This window comes from Neovison vison, chromosome 2 (assembly GCF_020171115.1).
Source record: "Neovison vison isolate M4711 chromosome 2, ASM_NN_V1, whole genome shotgun sequence".
In the NCBI taxonomy this organism is placed as follows: Eukaryota; Metazoa; Chordata; class Mammalia; order Carnivora; family Mustelidae; genus Neogale; species Neogale vison.
The window spans coordinates 32,508,967-32,529,960 of record NC_058092.1 but is presented as its reverse complement, the minus strand read 5'-3'; the positions used below and the strand labels follow the sequence as shown (position 1 = coordinate 32,529,960).

General features: G+C 50.1%; 1 long non-coding RNA gene across 4 annotated transcripts in view; it reads left to right on the top strand.

The window, feature by feature from the left end:
- LOC122899832 overlaps positions 1-20,994 on the top strand; it is a 97,532-nt gene that overhangs the window by 45,349 nt on the left and 31,189 nt on the right. For 2 of the 4 annotated variants that reach the window (XR_006383151.1, XR_006383148.1), the window contains exons 1-2: positions 8,265-8,548; positions 20,142-20,621. This is a non-coding gene — a long non-coding RNA (uncharacterized LOC122899832). Of the gene's footprint in view, positions 1-8,264; positions 8,549-20,141; positions 20,622-20,994 lie in introns of those variants that run through there. The other 2 variants (XR_006383150.1, XR_006383149.1) reach the window with 2 other exon arrangements.

Below are 20,994 nucleotides of genomic sequence, written 5' to 3'. Positions count from 1 at the left end.
TGAAAACTGGAGGACAGAGAGGTTAAGTATGTCACCCAGAGTCGCACAGCGAGTCCTGACTCTTGGTGGGCTCAGGACCCTGAGCCAGGCAGCCTGTCTTCCTCTACCTTGCTCTTAACTAGTACTCTCCACCACCTCTGGCGACCCCAGGATAACAGCCACAGGCCTGTCCTCTGATCTATACCATTGATTTCCGCCCCTGGGGAAAGGAACTGTGGGCCTTTTGCTGGACGTCTTATTGTTTTCCATTATTAATAAATTTATAAATGAATTAATCTGTCTCCTTTGTTAAATTTAGAAGTCCTGTTGGTTGTGACATCAATTATAGCTGTGTGGGGTAGACAGCAGAGTACATTTTGGAATTTTGGAATAGGAGTGGAGCTTTGGAATGCTTTGGCTGACGCATTGTTCAGCAGATACTTACAGAATGCCTACTGGGTTCCGGGGACTGTCAGGTGCTGGCGATGAAATAACGCATGAATCAGATGTGATCTCTGTGTTTAGGGAACTCACGAGGGAGATGGAGAGTAACTCAGAGTATTGGACATGTAAATATTTAGTTATAAAGTGAACATAGACAGTAATAAGGAGACTTGGACCCATTGTGGGAGCTCACTAATCATTGTTGAGTGAATGAGTCAAGGAAGGGAGGGGGAGAGAGAGGAAGGAAGGAAGGAAGGAGGAAGTCAGTTCCACCAGTCATTCTTTGAAGAAGGGACATTTTGGCTGAGGTCCGAGGTGAAAGCAGGGTCACCCAGGTGGGGGTGGCGGGATGGCCAGTGACTGTCAGGACTGCAGCACCTCCTTCTCAGGGTAACAGGGGCCCTGACTTTGCGCCATCAGCGACCTCAGGTCCTTGACTCAGGACTCACATCCTGAGAAAAGCTTTCTCGTCTTGTAACCACACACATTTGTGTTCTGTTTCTTTTCCAGTCCGCTTAGACATTGTTTGGGCTGTCTCCTCATTGTTTGTCCTCCAAATGTGTCACCTAAAAGGTTTGCTCCTTAATAATTTACATTTTTATGATGTCTGAAGTCTATTTTTTTTTTCTCCAGGAGGAACACATTTTCAACTTCATGGTGAAAGCTAATGGAGAAAGCACTTCGATTATACAAAAAAGTTACTTTATAGATAGGATTACTGAATACATGGGCTCCATAAAGAAAATGACTTGTGCCTGGAAAGACTGATCCCTTCTGTGGAAGCTTTCTGGTTGACTGTGGCTTTTGTGCTTTGGCATTGGATCTCGGGGGTGGCTAGATCGGGTTCTGCTGTCTGCCTGGGGGGTGCTGGTGTGGGGGGTCCCTAGTGTACCCTGCTTATACTGAGTGTGGTGTCTATCCATCTGTTGGTGAAAGGGAAGCCGTCCTCTTCCATGTGCATATTCTAGGGACAGTTAGCAACTGGGCAGTTGAATTCTTTTAGCTTTTTGAACCCTTACTTGTGACTGTCAGATTTCTCAATAATAAAATGTGACCCCTGGCATGTGGTGTCAGGTAGTAAAGCCAGAAGTCTCTGTTCCACAGTCTTCCACAAACGGGGTGATGGAGAGCCAACTCTTGCTTTTATCCGACTGACACAAGCAGTGTGGAGCATGTGGAACGTAAACAGATGGGAGGCTGGATGTTAGGAAAGATGGACACGGTTGGCTTGAGCCCCAGCCTTGCTGTGGAACCAGCCCTCTGACCTCAGGAAAGTCATCTGACATTCTGAATTTTAGGTTCCTCACTTACAAAAGGGGAGATATTGGTGTTTATTGAGACATTGTGCTGAGAGCTGTCTGATTTTTAAAAAGTATTTATATCAACCTTTCATCAGTCTTATAAGTATTAGAATGTCCATTTAGCAGACGAGGAAGGCAAGGCTTAGAGCCCTTGGTACCACGCCCAAAATCAGTCTGCTTGTTGAGGTAGCACTAGGATTTGAAACCCAGACCTGCTGCCAAAGACCATGATTTCCCTTTCCTCCTTCTGCTGCTTCCGGGTGGTGTGGTGAGCACCATAGGGCCGTGAGCAGGAATGCTCCAAGCCTTAGAGCGATCGCTTGTTGTGGTGTGGTGAGCACCATAGGGCCGTGAGCAGGAATGCTCCAAGCCTTAGAGCGATCGCTTGTTGTTTTTTCCCGTAGATAATTCGTTAGTTTGGCTGAAATCTGAGGTTGCTTTAGGATTGAATATAAACAACTGGAGACTGTTGGCTCCAGGGCTGTATCTGTTTTCATTGTTTGTTAGTCCCTCTGGCCGCCCGAGGGGGCTTAAGAGCAAGATGTTTATTTGTGTAAAGGTATCACAGTGCAGATGGATACCCTGTCCCCACCATGCTGCCATCTCTCACCCGTCAGCGGGGGGACCCTGTCCCTGTGCATTCTAGATATCCGTGCATTTGCTGGACACTTACTCTGTGCTGCACATTGAAGAAATCGAACCTCTGTCTGATGCAGTTCATATTCTAGTGAGAAAAACAAAAACCAAGACCAAAAAAAAAAAAAAAAAACCTGTGAAAAATTACATAAAGTATTGGTGATCGGGGCTAAGAAGACAAAGAGAGCTGGGTAAGGAGGGAGGGAAGGAGGCCAGTGTCGCTGGAGTTAGCTTCAGCAGGACAGAGTGGTGGGAGGTGAGGCCTGGTATGTGGCCTGGGTAGACCGAGGGGGCTTTTTAGTGGGCCAGTGGAAGGATCTTGATGCTGGATTTGTTTTAGTGTTGAGAGACATCGGCTTTTACTTGGCATGGGCTGGGAAGCCTCTGGGGCCTTTGAGCACGGGAGAGGGAGACAGGAGGCAGGGAGCCTTGAGGAGGGGCTGTGACAGTTGTCCACAGAGAAGCGTGGCCTGGGGGACAGCAGTGGAAGGGTGGGTCCTGGGTCCTGGCTGTGCTTCAAGATGGAACTGATGGGGTTTGCCATGCCCTTGGTCTGCCTGCCCTGTGTGGCAAGGTAATGGAATAAGAAGAACCCAAGTTAGGCCATTCAGCAATTGGTACCCCTGTGGCAGGGAGATGGTTGGGTTTGGCTCATGAGTGCGGTCCGATGAGACCTCACAGTGCAGGGTGGGGCCATCTGGACCTTGGGCATCCCAGGTTGAGCTCAAGGAAGACAGAAGGGCTCTCCATGTGCCCCCAACATGCTGAATGAAGTGAAATGCATGGTGTAGACAGACCATCCTGGGGCCTGAGCAGGGGCCTGACTTGGGCCAAGTGCAGCTGGAACATGTCAGGGGCAGTCCATGGGCCAGTTGGAGTCAGGGCAGGGAAGGAAGGTGGCAAGGGCCTGCTTGGTGGGGGGCCACTAAGAAATGTTGCAGTTTTTTTCTTTATGCCAGGGATCTGAAACTGTGACCAGCGTGGGAGCCAGATCTGCCTGCCCCCTGCTTTTATCGAGAGGCCCTCAAGTTAAGAATGGTTCTTATGTTTCCCAATATGTTTGTTAAAAAAAAAAAAAAAGTCAAAGAAAAGTAGAATATACAACTGAGGCAAATGTGACCCTCCAAAGCCTAAACTATTTCTTATCTGGCCCTTAATAGAGAAGGCTCGCCATAGGCAGAGAATGGCTTAGAGAAACTGGGACCGAGACAAGGTTTCCCCATTCCCCCCACTTTGCACCACCCCCTGGAAGATGGTGCTCGGGTGGACCCCTGGTCCTGGAACGCAGACCAGCATGCTCCCTGCAGTCAGTCCTGCTGCCCAGTACTCCTTTCTAGGAGGGATGGTCCTCCACAGCCAGTTAAAGTCTGAATGATCAGAAGAGTCTGCCCTGGCTCCCCATCGTGGTGGCAGTGAGGATCCTGGGGGATGATAGAGTCTTAGATTTTATGGACTTTAAAGATGACAGTTTTGCCGGATGTGTCTGACATACTCTGAGGGTTGCCCTTTCTGTTACGGGTATCTTGGCATCGAGCACCCCTGAGACAGAGTCTGGGTTTAAGGCAGGATGTGTATGGTGAGTTGGGACATTGAGAGTCTTGTCTGGCTCTTCGGGTGACCTGTGAACGGCTGTGAACCCTGCAGGGACTGTGCTCTGACACTGCGATGGTACGGGGTGGTGAGCTTTGGGGGAACCGACCAGCCTCATTCTTCTGAGCGCCTGATGGGCCAGCTGTGCTCCTTGGAAAAACACCCAGTATGCCAGAGATCAGCCAAGGTCAGGGAGAAACTGATCCAAGACAAGACTGATTTGGAGAAGGGCAGGTAGCCAGGGAGGAGGGAGAAAAGAAAGAGGTAGCGGGTAGGGGTCACCTTGTCAAACATAGTTGACCTTCTGCGCCTGGCAGGCCAAGCCAGTTCTAGGTCCAGACCCAGTAAATCCCACAGGGAGCAGCCAAGTTCACTGTGGGTCGTTGGCAAGTAGTCTGCCATGGACAGCAAGCGGTGCTACTGACAGAGGCAAGGAGGCAGGCCGGGCAGTGGCCAGCCTGGGGTTAACTTTGAGCTGCGGGTCGGCCTGACCTTTCTGGCTTCCAGCTCTGGCTAAGGGAGAGAGGGCCTAGGTGCCTAGTTATGCCGATGTGGTGGCATGGATGGTTTCCACCACGTCCCCATCCCTGGGGCTAAGTGAAGACCCCGGCTCTGGGAGCAGTGGCCTGGGCAGGGGGATTGGGGCCCGGCCCACACCCTGCAGACATGTCCTTCCCCACGCTCTCAGCCCACAGGCCCCATCTGCACCCCCATACTTCAAGAACTGCCTGTGTCAAGGGGGACTGAAGGGTCCTAGAATGTTGGCCTGGATCAGTCTCCAGCAGTGAACTTCACCTCGGTTGGGGAGTTAGCCATCTCTATTCCCGGGCAGCGGGGCTGGGACACCAGTAAGGGAGGGAAGGCACACAGGGGCTCACATTTTGGCATTCTTTTCCAACCTAAAACCCTTGTCAGGTGACTTGTCAACTCCTTTGGGCCTGTTTGTGAACTCAAAGCTCTGTGTTATGTTTTTCCATTTTTAGCTTGTTTTTCATTTCGTCTTTTGTTTTTTTGTTTTGTTTTGTTTTGTTTTTTTCTCCAATCCTGAACTACCTGTAAGAGACAAATGGTGTTAACTTGGGTGCTAGTCATGGTTGACGCTGCCCCTGCTCAGACTCCTTTTTCCTCCCACAGCTGTAAATTTCAGTTTTTGTCACTTTTTCTTACAGCAAATATAAGGGTCCCACAAACTAATTAAACCCAGTTTTACTTGTAACACATAATTTATAAACTGAATTCAAATCAAAGTTCCCTGGTCACGTCTTTTGTTGCTTGAAGGCAATTCCCATCTCTCCAGAATATAATGCAGACAGTTTCCCCAGGTCATTTCTTTTTTTCTTTTTTTTAATGATTTTTTTTTTGATTTTATTTATTTATTTGACAGACAGAGATCACAAGTAGGCAGAGAGGCAGGCAGAGAGAGAGAGAGGAGGGGAAGCAGGCTCCCTGACGAGCAGAGAGCCCGATGCGGGTCTCGATCCCAGGGATCATGACCTGAGCTGAAGGCAGAGGCTTTAACCTACTCAGCCACCCAGGTGCCCCTCCCCAGCTCATTTCTAACAGGAGACACAGCCCGCAGCGCTGCCCTTCTTTAATGACAGTTGGAAGAAATGACAAGGTGGAGACCAGAGCTCGTCCCTGCCATTAGGGATGTGGCAACTCTTAGAGCATCCTCTGAGGGCATGGGCCAGACGGCAAGTTGTGCCTCTGGGGGCCTCAGGATTTGGGGTCCCAGCCCTAGCTCCCCCTCCCACCACCACCACCTAAGGGCTTATAGGCAGATGGCATGTAGCCAGAGGGCTGCACACAAGGCCGGCTTGCTGGTGGTGCCCCTCCGTAGAGGCAGGTCTCCTGCCTGTGCCTGTCACTCCTACTGACCCCCCTGCCCCCACCCCTAATCTCTGTTTAGCCCCAGATGCTGTTCAGGCTCTGACTAAAACCTGGCATCAAGGAGGATATAAGCGAGGGCTTTAAATTTCCTGGATACCAAGGAGGAAGTGGATTTAGAAAAAAATAGATCCAAGTGTCAAAATTGAAAAGATGCCTGAGTTAACCCCTAGTTGGGTCAAGTCCAATGATGGGGAAGTTTGTACACCTTATGACAAGTCCCTTCACGCTTTGCATTTGAACCGCCCAGCCTCTGAAACTGGCAGGAAACACTCATTCATCCCTGGGAGACTTCTCTGGAAACCCAGATTAAGTAGCTCTGTGAAGGGAATCTGCTTATCAAAATACTGATGAATAGGCTGGGTCAAGGGTGAGAGTCCGGGGCAGCCAGGGCTGAAGCATAAACCTCTTGGATTAGAGCGAGTCACTCCATCTTTCTGCCTGTGTTAGCTGCTAAAGCAATTTGCAATCTGGATCTGATGCTCTTTTGATGGTCTTCCTTATCCGGAGTTTTTCCCTGGGCATGCCACCCCTCTGCTGTGTCACTGGGTAGCTGCCGTCAAGGCGTCTTCTGTGAATTCTTTCTTATCCTAGGAGCTGTAGTCACTCTATTCTTCTTTTTTCTTTTTTTTATTTATTTACTTGACAGACAGAGATCACAAGTAGGCAAGAGAGGCAGGCAGAGAGAGAGGAAGGGAAGCAGGTTCCCTGCTGAGCAGAGAGCCCGATGCAGGTCTGGATCCCAGGACCCTGGGATCATGACCTGAGGCAAAGGCAGAGGCTTCAACGCACAGAGCCACCCAGGAGCCCCAGCAGTTGCAGTTTGCATATCCAGAGGTCCTCCCCATGTCCCAGAGCTGCTCTGGGAGGAGAGGCAGGTGAGCCAGACCATTCACCAGATCTGCTTCCGTGCCTGTTTAGGGTAGTGCCTGTCCAAAAGTCACCCAACCAGAGACCTGTTTGGGGAACAAACAGGCACGCTTGCTTCCATGGGAGAGGAGCAGCCTAAAGATAGCCATGGGCCACTTCGTTGTTCTTTAGGGGGCTGGGAGGGGGCTTAAGGAATGGTGAGAACTTCCGCCGCTTTTCTGGATCTTTCCTTTGCTATCTGTAAGAGATGGACTGGGCGTGATGCCCGGCTGGCTCTCATAGCCTCGGAGTCCAGCTCTCTCTGCACATGGCGTGCCCTCTGTGTGAACCCTTTCTCCCTGTACCCTCCCTTCCGTGAAGGGTCCTTCTCCTGCTACCTGACCAGGGTGCCAAAAGATGCAAAAGGAGTTTGGAAAGAAGGGAAGAAGTCTGCATGACCCGATCTTGAGGCCACTGGGAGATCTCCAGCAGAAGAGCTTGGAGGCTCTGCAGGGCCGGAAGTACACAAAGCAAACAGCTGATGGCCACTTTGATGTAGAGAAAGGCATCTTCACTTCTCTCCCCAGTTTGGTTTTTTTTGTTTTTTGTTTTTTGTTTTGTTCCCGGATGGATGATTTGGGGGGAATTTTTTGCAGACAGCTAATCCTATTCAGAAATTCTTTGCTTTGATCATGGTCCTTCTTCACCTGCATGTATGGCCCATTTCCAGCCCCAGCCAGCTCTTATGATTGTAAATTTTAGTTTCAGTTTAGCAGGCAGGGAACCCTGGACCACAGAATGTCCGGTGACGCATCCAAAATCGCACAGTCAATGGCTTGGGAGAGCCAGAATTTGGGTCTAATTTATATACAGGGAAATGCCCAGATCAGTTTTGACGAATTCATGCACCTGTAGAGCCCACATCCCCATCCAGTGAACCAGAATTAAAGTCATTCTTTTGGCCACAAATGCAAGATTATGGAAAGTGCAGAACCTGATGGGATTTCAGGTCCCACAAAGAAGATTTTTGTGTCCCCTGCTGTCCCCATTCCCTGAACTGGCACACGGCATCGACTGCTTGCCTTTCCTCTCTTGTCTCCCATTCCCAGGGCCTGTGTCATTCTTTGAGATGGACTTCAGATTTCTACCTGATGTAGACGGGGTTGTCTAGGAAACCAGAAATAACTGCAGCTTAATCCTGACCTTCTCGGCTTTTCCACCATACCCTCCTGCCCTCCTGTCCCTGGAAACATCCCTGCGGGGCCCAGTTTGCTCTCAGCTCCCCAGCAGAAGCAGATCTGACTCTCCAGCTTAACTTACAAGGAGGCGGTGGCTGGTAGCTGCAGATGCTGGGTGACACGGGGACGGATGATTCTGTGTCTGGGAATGTGTGTGTCAAGCGGAGGAGGAACGCCTCTGAAATGAAGCTTCTGTTTGACTCATCTTTGTCTTCCAGGAACTGGAGGAGGTGTGCATTTCACACTGCTCACGTCCATTCCACCTTAAGCATTTGCCTTTTTTTTTTGCACTCATTGTTTCCTTCCCTCCCACTGTCATTCAGAGTAACTACAGCTGCCAGCATGCACTTGGGGTTACCTCTCTGAAAGGGAACTGCTTATCGGCCATCTGTATCTAGGCAGTGAGAACACTTGTGTCGAAGTCAGCAAAGCTGGGGAGATCATGAGACCCCTTGTCTCTAAGGATCTCTATCTGATTCCCTTGCCTGACTCTGAAAATCCAAGACTCCTGACCTGCCTTCAATGCTCCTTTCACAACTAGCTGCCTGTCTTTGTTGACATCTGTGGTCCTCTGTCCCCGTGCATCTGTGGCTCACCTCCCGGACTCCCAGCGTTTCTAAAGAGGTAGGAGGCAGGCTTGGAGGGAAGAGGAAATGTGGAGAGTCGCGCAGGAATGTGATGGAGAAAATGCGTGCCAGGCTGTTGGCAGGGGTTGGGGGGGTGGTGGAGGAGGAGGTGGAGGAGCTGATAGGAGGGGACGAGGGACAAGGGAGGGGAAGGGGAAAGAAATGACTCAATACTTAAGGGCTGAGCTGTGAGCATGTGCTTCAGTGGGAGAATCACGGAGTCCGACCGTGCTTGCAGAAGCGAGGATGACAAATCTGGGCTTTTCAGTGTCCCTCTTCCTGTTCTCTGTGGCTGATCTCATTCTGGGGTCTGATAAAGTGGGAGGGGAGAATCAAGAGCGGAAGAGGCGGTAGGGGTGTGGGGAACCCGTACTAACGGGCTGTTCGGACAGACAGCTGTCTCCGTGGCGCGGGCTAGAACTTCAGCTGCGTTTTCATTCCCTTTAGCGGAATTACAAAGCATCAGCTGCAGACTCCTGTTTCTAGTGGCCGCCTGCCTTCGGGATGTTTGGGCCTTTTCAAGTTCTCTCAGAACTGCCCTTCCTGTGCCACTCTGAACCCATCACTTCTTGCCTCCTCAGCTCCAACCTGTTTCTTTACCATGGACAATGTCACCCCGACCTCATGGCCACCAAGCTGCGGATTGCCGGACTCATCCTTAAGCCCTCTTACCGAATCTTTCCCCGAGCCCCTTAGATGTTTGCTTCCCGGTATCTTCCGGGTATCTTTCTTCCCCTCCCGTGGCCAACACCATGGTCCAGCCCTGGCCACTGGCAGCCTGGGCCATTGTCAAAGCTGCCTGACATTTCTCATCACCCCTAGGTGTCCCCACAGAAAGCCCAAGTCTTTAAGATTCTCCTTTAATTATGCTAATCTGCTGTTCACAGGTCTCCAACTGCTCCCTACCGCTTACTGGATAAAACCCAGACTTCTCTGTGTGGGGTTCAGACCTCTCTGAAATCCGGCCTCCCTCCTCCCTGCCACATTCTCTTCTCTCTGCCTCCCTTAAACAGACCCCACTCTGGGGCCAAGAGTGCAGGCCACGTGGGCTGCCCGCAGGGCCTCCCAGGCTGTCCTCACGGTCTCCCTTCTCCCCTAGATGCCCCCTTTCTTCTCATCCACCTGCCCAAACTTCCCCCACCCTCCAGCATGGAACACAACCCCTTCTCCTATCAGGCTGGCTGGCCTTCCGCTGACCTCTAGACCTCTGGGGACTCTAGTAGCCCTCCCTGCAGGGTCCTGTTTTTGACTCCAGATGTACCCTGCTGCCAGCTGCCCCTGGGACCCTCAGTTCCTCAGCCGAACCACAAGCCCTCAGTGGAGAGCCCCAAGGTTTGGCATTTATCTGCCCCCGCTCTTGGCCCAGTGCAGCACGCTCATGGACCTGCACAAATTCTTTTGGAGGGATTGACTTGGTATGCTCAGCTGTCACATGACCTCCAGACGGGGGATGGAGCAAAAGTTTTATTGGGGGTCATTAGCCAACCTGCCTGTGACCAGGGGCGGCGTGCGGAGCTCAGCTGTCCCCTCACTCACCACCCATCTGAGGGGCATGCGAAGGGGCTGGCAGTACGGACGCCCTTCTCTCTTAGTGTGGAGTTTCACTCATGTTGCCAAGAACCAGAGTCCTGGCTTTGCCTCAGTCTGATTCTACCTCCCTGCTGGAAGCTGGATTCTGGCTGCCGGTTTTACTGTGCTGCTGCTTCAGGTCTGTGTGCTGCAGGTGTGCCTGCGGGAAGACCTGCCGGGTTCTCACCCTGCCTGTGACTTCTTCCTCAGAGTAGTCACTGAAGAGATGGGAGCGTTCGGTTTCCAACTGTCGTGATGCCTGTGGGGCCAAACCCAGCCAGAAATTTCAACTGTGACGGCCAAGATGGGGGAGATTTTAGGGAGGGGAAAAAAATCCCTTAGTGAAAATGTAGAAGGTCCTCTGAAAACGCTGTAAGATTCCGGCTAAAGGATTCCAATACACTCAGACCCACTTCTAGTCCAAGAACAGCTCAGTGAGAGTGGACAACTAGCAAATCTGAGTCCGGGTATGCACTTACTACAAATACAGTGGCATTTTCCAAGTCTGCACAGGCTTTTGGCTCAGGAGAAAACTGCAGTGTAAACACTTGCAGGGGAATGGAGGGAGGACGGTGTTCTAAGACCGACGATGGTACCTAAGCCAAATGCGAAGCAAGGAAGAGAGTTCTACAGATACGGCTGAGGTCAACAGGTTGCTGGCCATGCCTTGGAAGCCTTCACGCTACATTGACCTTGAGTGTGAAGGTGACTGTAACAGGATTTGCTCTGTGCGCAACCCCCACCCCGCCTGAGGTTTTTCATCTTGTCAAGGGGGAAACTTAAGGAATTCTCTGCTCTCCTGTACTAGAATGATCTACTAGAGGCCTAGCCATGTCAGTTTACTTCTCTTTCTGCTGGAACTCAGGTGCCTTCATGCAGAGGCTCATGGGGAATATTGAGATAATCAATTTCATCTTGGGAAAACACGGAGGCCACTGATATTGCTGGGTCCCCAGAGTCCAGCTGTTGATTTTCAGGCCTTCTTTTCTTTTCTTTCTTTTTTTTTCTTTTAAAGATTTATTTATTTATTTGTTGGAGAGAAAGAGTACAAGCCGGGGGGCAGCAGGCAAAGGGAGAACTAGGCTCCCCACTGAGCAGGGAGCCCGATGCGGGACTCGTTCCCAGGACCCTGGGATCATGACCTGAGCCAAGGGCAGATGCTTAACTGACTGAGCCACCGAGGCGTCCCTAAACAATCCTAGTGTTAGAAAGGACTTCAGAACTCACATAGTTCAACTTTCCACAAGGTAAAGAGATGCCCAGTTCCATAACGTGTGACTGTCTAGCCCTGTTTGGCCCCCCGCAGCAGGGGGGGTTTCACTTCAAGCTGCCTATTCTGCTGCCTCTAATTATTAAAATGGACTTCCTTTTTTAAACATGAACGGGCAGTTCACAAGAGAGGCAATACGAATGAAAAACGGTTCAATATCCCTGGTAATTAAAGAAAGGCAAATTAAAACAATGAGAAGTTCTTTCCCCTAACAGATTGGCGAAGATTTTCTCCAAGGTTTGTACTCAGTGGAGATGAAGATTTGAGGAAATGGGCCAACACTTGTAATGTGCTAAAAACCCTTAAAATCCATATCTCCTGCGATTTGGCAATGCTGTTTCTAGTGCTTTCTCTTAAGGAAATGATCCCATTTGTGTGGCGGGGGTTAAGTGTAAGGATACTCCTAGCAGTGATGCTGCTAATAAATCCTGAGAAGTAGCCAAGTCTAAAACTGGAGCTTGGTTATGTCGGGAGCGCCACATCCTCAACATTTCTGAGACATTTTGTATTCATTGGCTCACTTAACCGTCACAATACTACTCTGAAGTAGGCCTGGTATTTTGGCAATTTTGGAGATCAAATAACCGAGTCCTGAAGAAGACAGGTAACTTTAGCAAGATGGTCTAGATGGCTAATAGTGGAGGTGGGATGTCCACCTGCCTGGTGGATCTCTCCAGAGCCCACACATTCTTAACCTATACACTCCATGGCCTCTCGTAACAGATATGTGCAGTTGAAAATATGTATTAAGGGGAATGCGGAACGCTATCCAATTTCTGTTTAAAATATCAAAGACTTCCCGGGACGCCTGGGTGGCTCAGTTGGTTGGACAACTGCCTTCGGCTCAGGGCGTGATCCTGGAGTCCCGGGATCGAGTCCCACATCGGGCTCCCAGCTCCATGGGGAGTCTGCTTCGCTCTCTGACCTTCTCCTCGCTCATGCTCTCTCTCACTGTCTCTCTCTCTCAAATAAATAAATAAAATTAAAAAAAAATCTTTAAAAAAAAATATCAAAGACTTCCCAAATGTACATGACATGACTTCTATAACTGGAAAACGTTTACTTTAAAAAAAATCCATATTTTTTATATTCAGCCGAATTCTGATTTTCTATAGCTTTTACCAATTTTAAAACTTGTTCATTTACTAAATTTTCATTGAGCTCTTCCAATAAGCCAGGCATGGTGACAGCTATTCTAGATCAGCAGGGTTGAAAACTGGCCAGGCTTAGCTGGTATAGAACTTCTGTGTCCACTGGGGGGAGTCCAGTGAGAAACAAGTTAACAGATGTCAAGGGCTGTCATTTATTGACACCAACTGTGTGCATGTGACATCCATCCTCAAGGTCACCCAGTCAGTAGGCAGTGGGGCTAGGATTCATCTCTGGCAGGGGCTTCCCAGTCTAAGCTTCTTACTTCTCCATCTTCTCCTACTAACTCATTATAGCCCAGCCACATAGGCCTTTCTTGCCTCAGGACCTTTGCATTTGACATCCTATCTACCCAGAACACTCACTCTCCCCTTAGATCTTTGCATGGTGACCTCCTCATCATGCAGCTCACAGAGGCCTTCACTAAGTCCCAGTCTAGAGTGACTTGTCCTGTCATGTCCATGGTCATTCTTCATCACTTCTATCACATCATCTTGTTTGATTTCCTTTGTGGCCATGATCACCATCTGACTTTATCCGACCTTGTTTCACCTGCTGGATTGTAAGCTCCATGGAAAATATATTCCTTGTCCTTTCATTCGTTCGGTTTTCCCCAGTACCTAACACAGTCCTCAGGACATGATGGATGCTGCTGCAGATGGGGGGAAATGAGTCAATGAAGGTCTGATGAGCACATCGCCTAGAACAGTGGTATCCAAAGTGAAACACGCATGTGGGAGGCCGTGGAAGGTGAGACGATGCATGGGGGTGGAGGGGGGAAAGGAAGACAGACAGACGGACATGTAGCTACACAGGTGGGCACATATGCCTATTTCATCCTTTCCATTTCTATGAATAACAGAGTAAAAATACAATTTATAGAGGAATATACCCCTATGCAGGTATACTCAAATGTTTGCTGCTAGGGCACATTACCAAAAAACCTTGGGGAATCACTGGCCTAGAAGGAGAGACATCTGAGAAAACAGGCCATTCCAGTGTGGTGTCACAAATGCTCTTGAACAGAGTGAGCCCAGAAGGCCATCAAAACGTGTAGTGGGTCCCCTAACCTGCTTTGGGGGCTGAATAATTGTGAAAACTTACATTCGTTTCTCATTGTGTTGTTAATATTAGTAATTATTGTTTTTAAAAACCATCCAAAAATACACAAGCTTTATTTTTAGACCATTAAAGCAATGTAAGTGACCATAGCCCTTATGGTAATTTTCCTAATAAACAGTGAAAAAGAGGACACTTTAGATTTCACAGTTGACTAGTTAGAGAGGTTAATTTCTGAAGAGTTCAAATATGGCTGTTAATGACCTGTGGTTAAATATCCAACTTGTCCTTGCTTTCTGAGCTGCAAAATTAATCTGAGAAATAGAAAAATAAACATGTCTTTAACCTTGGTCTTCCAGCTAGGGAGGCCCTGGGGCGTAGCAGTGGAAGACCTTGGGCTTGGGAGTCTGGTGAACTTAGACTTGAAGCTCACTCTTGCTGCTTTCTTTCTGCTGGAATTTGAGCAAGCCCCTTTTCCTTGGATCTGTCCTCTACAAAATGGACAAAGGAACACCTGCCTCGGGGCCATCATGTTGGAAAGATGAAACAAAACAGGCAGCATGAAAGGCCCAGCTCTCAGCGCCTGGTGGGTCTTGCTGAACATCAGTCCCTCCCGAGGTCCTCTGTTTAGAGAGAAACCCCATGTGGTTAGAGAGCACGTAAGCATCCATCCTTCAGAATACCATCAAGAACATGCTGCTTCTTTTTTTGTACTTGATTACATGGAGTCATGCTCGAACAGATCCTTCTTTAAGTCATTTCCATTGATTTCCCATAGACCACAGCCATCCTTTCTGGGGCTGTATTGACGCTTGACATTTTGCTGGCGATACTCTCAGGCTCGAACCCTCCTTTCCTTTCTGGGCTCAGGCTTGAACGACGCTGCAGCTGGATTTCTGGAGTCCGAGTAACTCCTGGCTTTGGAGCACCGAGGCTCGCAGTCGGGTAGAAGCAGAGTAAACAGAGAGAAGCCGGGACCTTGGCCTGGGAACCTCTTGCGTCCCAGGAGTGAGGCCTCTTGCAGAGTCGGGGAGGAGGGGCGGGTGGCCTGTCTGGGGGAGTGGGGGAGGAATTGGAGGGGGAAGGTGGAACGCAGCAGACTCCTTGGCATGCACTGCAGAAGGATTCCCTGAAGGGCTGCACAGAAAAGAAATGTGCTGTGTGCTTGGCAGGCCAGAAACCGCAGAGAACCTGGCAATGCTTTTTGAGGATTTGGGAGCAGAAAAGCAGACTCCCTAGGTGGTTATTTATAGAGCCGGCAGCAGTAATGATCAGTTAGGAAAAATAAATTATAATTCAGTTGAACCTGAAATAACTTTTCTTTTGCAACCCCAGGCATTCCACATGGGTTGCTCGTACACCACTCCCGCCTCGTAGTGTTCCTGGAGTCCGAGGGTCCACGCCAGGCTTGCCTGTGCCCTCCCCGAAGCTTCAGAGCACTCCACAAGGCAGCAGGGGGAGAGAGAGAGATAGAGAGAGAGAGATAGTTAGTTTCTGGCTAGAAACAAAGAATTCGGGCTGGAAGGCTCCTTTCTTCCCCCCTGCACCCCCTCATGGCAAAAGCATCCCTTCTTGCCTCCCTCAGCACGTCTGTAACATGCAGCAGAAGGTGAGCCTTGCTGGGACTGTGGACTCGGAGGCACGCGGAGCTTCCACTCTGGCACGCCGTGGTCACGTGAGTGTATGCACACCGGCTTGCGTTCAGCGTCTGTGTTTTGGCTGCAGCCGGAGCTGCTTAGTGTGGTGCCTTCCGGGGAGCTGGTTGGCGACTCCGAGTTCACAAGGCCCCCGGTGTTTCATCCCCCCTCAGGCGGCAAGCAAGACCACCATGCTGTTCACGCTGACAGCTTGGCAGCGGGGTCACTGTGAGCCGCCCGACCCGTCACTTGGCATCTTGACGCGTGGGCGTCCGTCCTGGTTCCCCTCTCCCGCCCATCTGTTCCTCCTTCTCTCTTCATTCATTCGTTCTTTCGGTTGCTTTTCAACCAGCAAGCATTTACCGAGTATCGACAAGGCAGAAATAAACCCCAAGACTGCGATCGGGTGCTACTTGGGCCAGTCTGGCCTGCAGATGCATTTTATTTGGCTCACGGCGTGGTGTCCTAAATTTGAATTTGCTGCTGACACATAACGATGGGGCGATTTCACAGGAGAATGCTGATCCCGGGCTTCTCCCCCAGAATCTGAAGTCCTGGCAGAGTCGGCTCACGTCTCCATGTGGTAGTATTTTCCATAAGGGCAGCCGCCTCTTTTAGGTCAGACCCGTCCCTCTGATTCAGGTCCTGAGACTCCCAAGTGTCTGGTTGCCACCAAGACAGCTAACATCGAGGGCCCAGACACGAGCTGTTTCACTCATCACATGACCTGCGTGGCCCCATGTGCCATTTGAGTCTGTGACCCCTGGTGCAGATCCTAATCTGAGGATTTTATGGTCCAGTGGAAGAGACAGACGGGTGATTTTTGTCCCTGAAGAGTGCCACAAGAGCATGGCGAGGAAGAGATTGATACTGACGGAAGGAGTCAGGTCTTTCTTCACGGAGACGGTGAGTTTGGAAGCAGGTGTTGGAAAGGCAGCGAGAATGTGCCAAGATGAAGCTGTGAAGGGCAGCCTGGATGAAGAGCTCAGTCTGTATAGACGCTCAGAGCAGGGAACAAGCAGGAAAATCCAGTGTGACAGGGTGAGTGACCCTGAGCAGAGGTGGGAGAGAGGCTGTTCTCTCTTTGGTGGGATGCTGAGTGGTCGGCTCTGCCCTGCCCCAAACCAGAGACCCTGGGGCCCTTCACACCCACATCCAGCTAGCGGAGCTCCTCCTCCAGTGCCAGACTGCAGGCTGGTCCCGTGAGCAAGTCCCAGAGCCAGCTAGTACCGACTAGCAGAGTCCTGCTGTCCTCCCCACCCTATCCCAGAGCCCAGGGAACACAGGAGGACAGAGGAGAGGGAGAAGATAAAGCAGATCTGTCTTCACCCTTGGAGGGCAATGGGTGACTCTGAGCACCAGCCCAGTAAGTGGACAGGCTGAATAAGGCTCCACGGTCTCCTCCCTCCCTAGCATCTTCCTCTCTGCATCCCTTGAAAGCCAGCAATCCTCAACACGTGAATTCCCCTGGTCCTCTCCCTGGCACGCTCACACTTTTATTACCATTTATAGGCTGGTATCTCCCCAGCTGGCATCGCCAACCAACCTAGAGCTGGGGGGTGCAGGGGGAGACCTGTAGCATCTTATCGAATCCCCTTGGAGAGGCCTAGGTCCCTCAAACACCTTTCATCCTTTTCATACCAGAACCCCCTTTCCTGCCCTTCCTCCATGTTGAAATCCTTCCATTCATTAATCTCCTTGGTAGGTGATGATGTGTCCCTGAAGCTTTTCAGATTCAAGCAACTACCAGCACCCATCACCTCATTTTGTTGTCAGAAATGAAAGAACTTGCCCGTGATCCAAACGCCCCAATCAGGGCAACATTTATGAGCCAGAAGAGAAATCAGCTACTGAAGATGACCTAATGCAGCCCCTCACCTTGGTCCCCATGTACCCCAGCCTGTGTCCTGCTTTTTCTGACAGTGAACAGAGCCATTCGTGGTGGCTGTGATGAATTCTGTGTCCCCAGACAGAGCGGATACTGCTCAAGGGCAGGGACTGTCTTGCCAGGCTTGTCTTCCCCCAAATGTGGGGCGCTGCTGTGTAAACTCTGTGCCCAGTGTGTGTGTGGTTAGTAGCCAGTCACCTGGCTGAATCGAACTCTCGGTAGAAGGGATGAGAAGTGACTCTTTGCAGACCTGTCATAAGGGTATCACTTAACGAAGAGCGGAGACAGGGTGCAGTGGAGCCCGGAGTGACTGGGTCAGAGGAGGGGACATCTGTAATGTCAAGGCAGCTTTGGGTCAAGAGCCTCTTTGCCTGGAGCATTAAAAATTTGAATGGGAACCTGGTGAATGCAGGGTTGGTCAGGAGACCTGCTGGGGAAGGGAAGGAGTGTAGCCCCCACCCACCTCCTGTGGGGATGTTCTGAAGCCAGAGCCTGGTGATAAGACAGAACTGGGGCTTCTCTGAAGTCCCCATCTCTGGGACTCTGGGTTATCCAGAGAATTTTGGCCAAAGGTGGAGGGACTTGGGCCAGTTTTCTACCACTTGCCCTGGTTGAATTCCACTGATGGTTTTCCCCATGCTCTTCTGTGGCTTCCCACAGTGGTCTTCTCCTGGCCTTCCTTCTGCCCACACCATCTGTGACTGTCGCTCTGGCCGTGACACTGGAGGTGGCTCTTGAGTGGCCAGTGTCAGCGCCCTGGAGCTGCTGTCACTGGCCTGGGGGCTTCCACACAGCAGCTTGGGAGCTGGATAGAGTGGGTAGGACTGAGGGGCAGCAGAGCAGGACTGGGAGGAGACACACTTCCTAGAAAATTTCACCGATCTGGAAACAACATAGTCTTATTATCATTAATCCAATAACAAGTAATAGTCTTTTACTCTTTAGAGAGTTTTATAGTGCTAACTTCCTTGATCCCCACAAGTACCCTAAGCCTTGAGTATTTCACCATACCTATTTTACAGATGAGGAAACCAAGGCAGAGATTTAAATGACTTGTCTAGGGTTTTAAACCAAATCTCTTGACTCTAAAACATCTCATCATTCCACTGTAGGATTTGTTTCCCGCATCCTATAACCAGGTGGACATGACCCACCAGCACCCTTTCTGTGTGAAAGGGCACAGAGCTGGGGAGACATTCAGCACCATCCCCATCCCCTGGAACTTCCTGTCTGCTCTCTTCTGTCATTGAGATTGCCAACCTACGGGTTCATTTTTTCTTTCCATATCGCATTGAAGCACAAGGAATCCAACTCCTACTGTTGAAAGGGTGAGAAATTGAAAGGAAAGTCTCAAATTCCAACTTTGGAAGCTATGTTGGAAGAAGATACTCTATTTCATTCCTCAGTGCATTCATTTATTTATCTACCAGATGTGTGTAGAGAGCCTGCTCTGTGCCAGGTACTGATCTAGATGCTGGAGTTACAGTGGTGAACAAGACAGGCTAAGTCCTGTCCTCTTGGAGCTCACGTTCTGATGCCAGGTGGTTATAAGCAAGTAAATGATGAACAAAATGTTTCTGGTGGTACTAGGGGCTGTACAGAAAATGCAGAAGGGTGATGGGATGGGAAGTATCTGGCAGATGCAGGGAGAGATCTGTTTGGGTTGGTGCTCACAAGAGTCTCTTGAGGGAAGCATACACTATAGGGTGTGGGTGACAGAAGGAGCCTGACATGAGAAAACCGGGGGCAACCGCTTTCTAGGAAGAGGGACCGGAAGGGCAAAGGGGCAAAGATTTTAAGAAAATAATATTCATGATGGCTTTTGATGACATGCACTGTCCTTACTGTGGTTCAGCAACCCTGTGCTTGGTGGGAGGACTTATCCTTGAACCCTACACATGTGTAATGGGATTTCTGGTAGAAAACCAGTTCCGAGTTCTAGGCAGTAGATTCACAGTTGAACTTGGAGAATCAGGAACTACTTCCATCACGGGCTTCCCAAGAACTGACGATGGCCTCAAGTGAGTGCTTTGGCATGATGAATGGACAGGAAGAAAAAGCCTACATTCACCGATTACAGAAACTCTTGAGCCTGGAGACTGTTGTAATGGCAAACATCAGGAGGTTTTCTGAGATTCCATGGGCATGATTCATGATTTTGAATACCTCTGTGGCTTTCTAGTCTGGGTTTTGCTATTGGTTATCTGTGTTTCATTTTTTTCTTGCAACAAGTCACCTAACCTTCATCAACTTGCTACTATTGCATTAAGTGAACGAGTTAGAGCAAATGGATTCTAAGAAACTTCTTATTCTTTTGCTGTTCAGGCCTTCAAATGCCTGCATTCAGCAACAGTGAGTTTTCTTTGTGTTGTAGTCTTTCCTGTGCCTCTGCTTCAGGTGAGTTTTGAGTGCTAAGTGAAAGTGAGGCATTTGGCATGGTAGCAGCTCCTTAACGTGGTAGGTACTACTAAGAACCTCTCTTGGCATAGACCAGTGCTCCCAAAGTGTAGTCTCCAGACTGACACCAACAGCAGCCCCTAGAACTTGCTAGAAATGCAAATTCTTAGCCTCTCCCCTAGAAACCTTGGAAATGTCACCAAAAAATCCACATTTCAGCAAGGCCTCCAGGACTCTTGGCACACTGAAGTTTGCAAACCACTTGGGTCGAGGATGTGTTTTAAGATCTGGGGATGACCAGTGATGGCCTCTTGTATTTTAGTAATGCTTGTAAGAAATGGTTATATTTATAAGATGTTTATCCTACTTGGCTCAGTGAGCAGTCCTGTGGCTGTGGAGCAGAAGGAAATCTCCTGGGCCATGGTGGGACCGGGTCCTGGCTCATCATGTCCCTATTCACTACCCCAGGGGACCAGCTGGGAGGAGAGCATTAGCAAGGGGGAGTGCTCATCCTAGAGGAAGCCTCAAGGGAGGGCACCCTGGGTGTGCTTCTGTGGAGGCTGGTTTATGTAGAGCAGGTTCTTAAATATGGTTAGCATTCACTTTTTTTTTTTTTTTAAAGTATGGAACTGTCCTGGCTTCGTACATGTTTGGCAGAAAGATCTGCTTGCACCCGTCTTGTGAAGATCAATGGTGTCGGAAGGTCTTGGGTCCCAAGTAAAAAGTAATCTGGTGACCAGCGAATTTGGACTTCTGACCCTGTTTGGTCTCTTGCCTAAATGTCCCCTTATAAATCTGGAATGAGGTGACCAGATGGTCCAAATCACCCAGGACTGTCCCGTGTTTCCCCTTCCTGTCCCTCTCAGTCTGGTGTCTCGGATTTGGCCCTGCGTTGCCCACTCCTGCTGGATCTTGTCCAGTCGAGGGACAAAAACGTCTTGGTACCTTCCTGAAGAATGGGAAGAAAGGAGATTCTGGAAGCACAGATTGAACCGCCGTGACAGAGGCTGAGGAAGCGGACGCCGGAAAGGAGTGCTCCCGCACCCACAGGAGCCCCGAGGACAGCAGGCACCGAAGGCTTGCGGGCCCAAGAAGGGGAGAAGTAAGTCCATTTCTCTGGTAGGGCTTAGAGAGGGTTAGTACTAAGTAGGGTTTGGGAGGCGGGGCTGGGATGGCCCCTCCTGGGCCAGAAGGCAAAGACTGGGAGGCAGATGGGCCACGCAGGAGGTGACAAGGGCACGGGCAAGGAACATGAGTGCTTCAGCCCAAGCTGGCCTGGCCTCTCTGCTCATGCATTCTGCCCCCTTTCCAAATTCTTTCATCTCTGTGCCTTCCTATCCTTCTCTTGGCCCTGCCTCCCTTGTTAGCCCCTTGCGCTGCTTCCCACTCCAAGCTCCTGCTGTGTCCCACCGACTCTCCGCTCCAGTCCACTCGCCTCGTTTCTGTCCATTGCTGACATGATGATGACAGGAGAA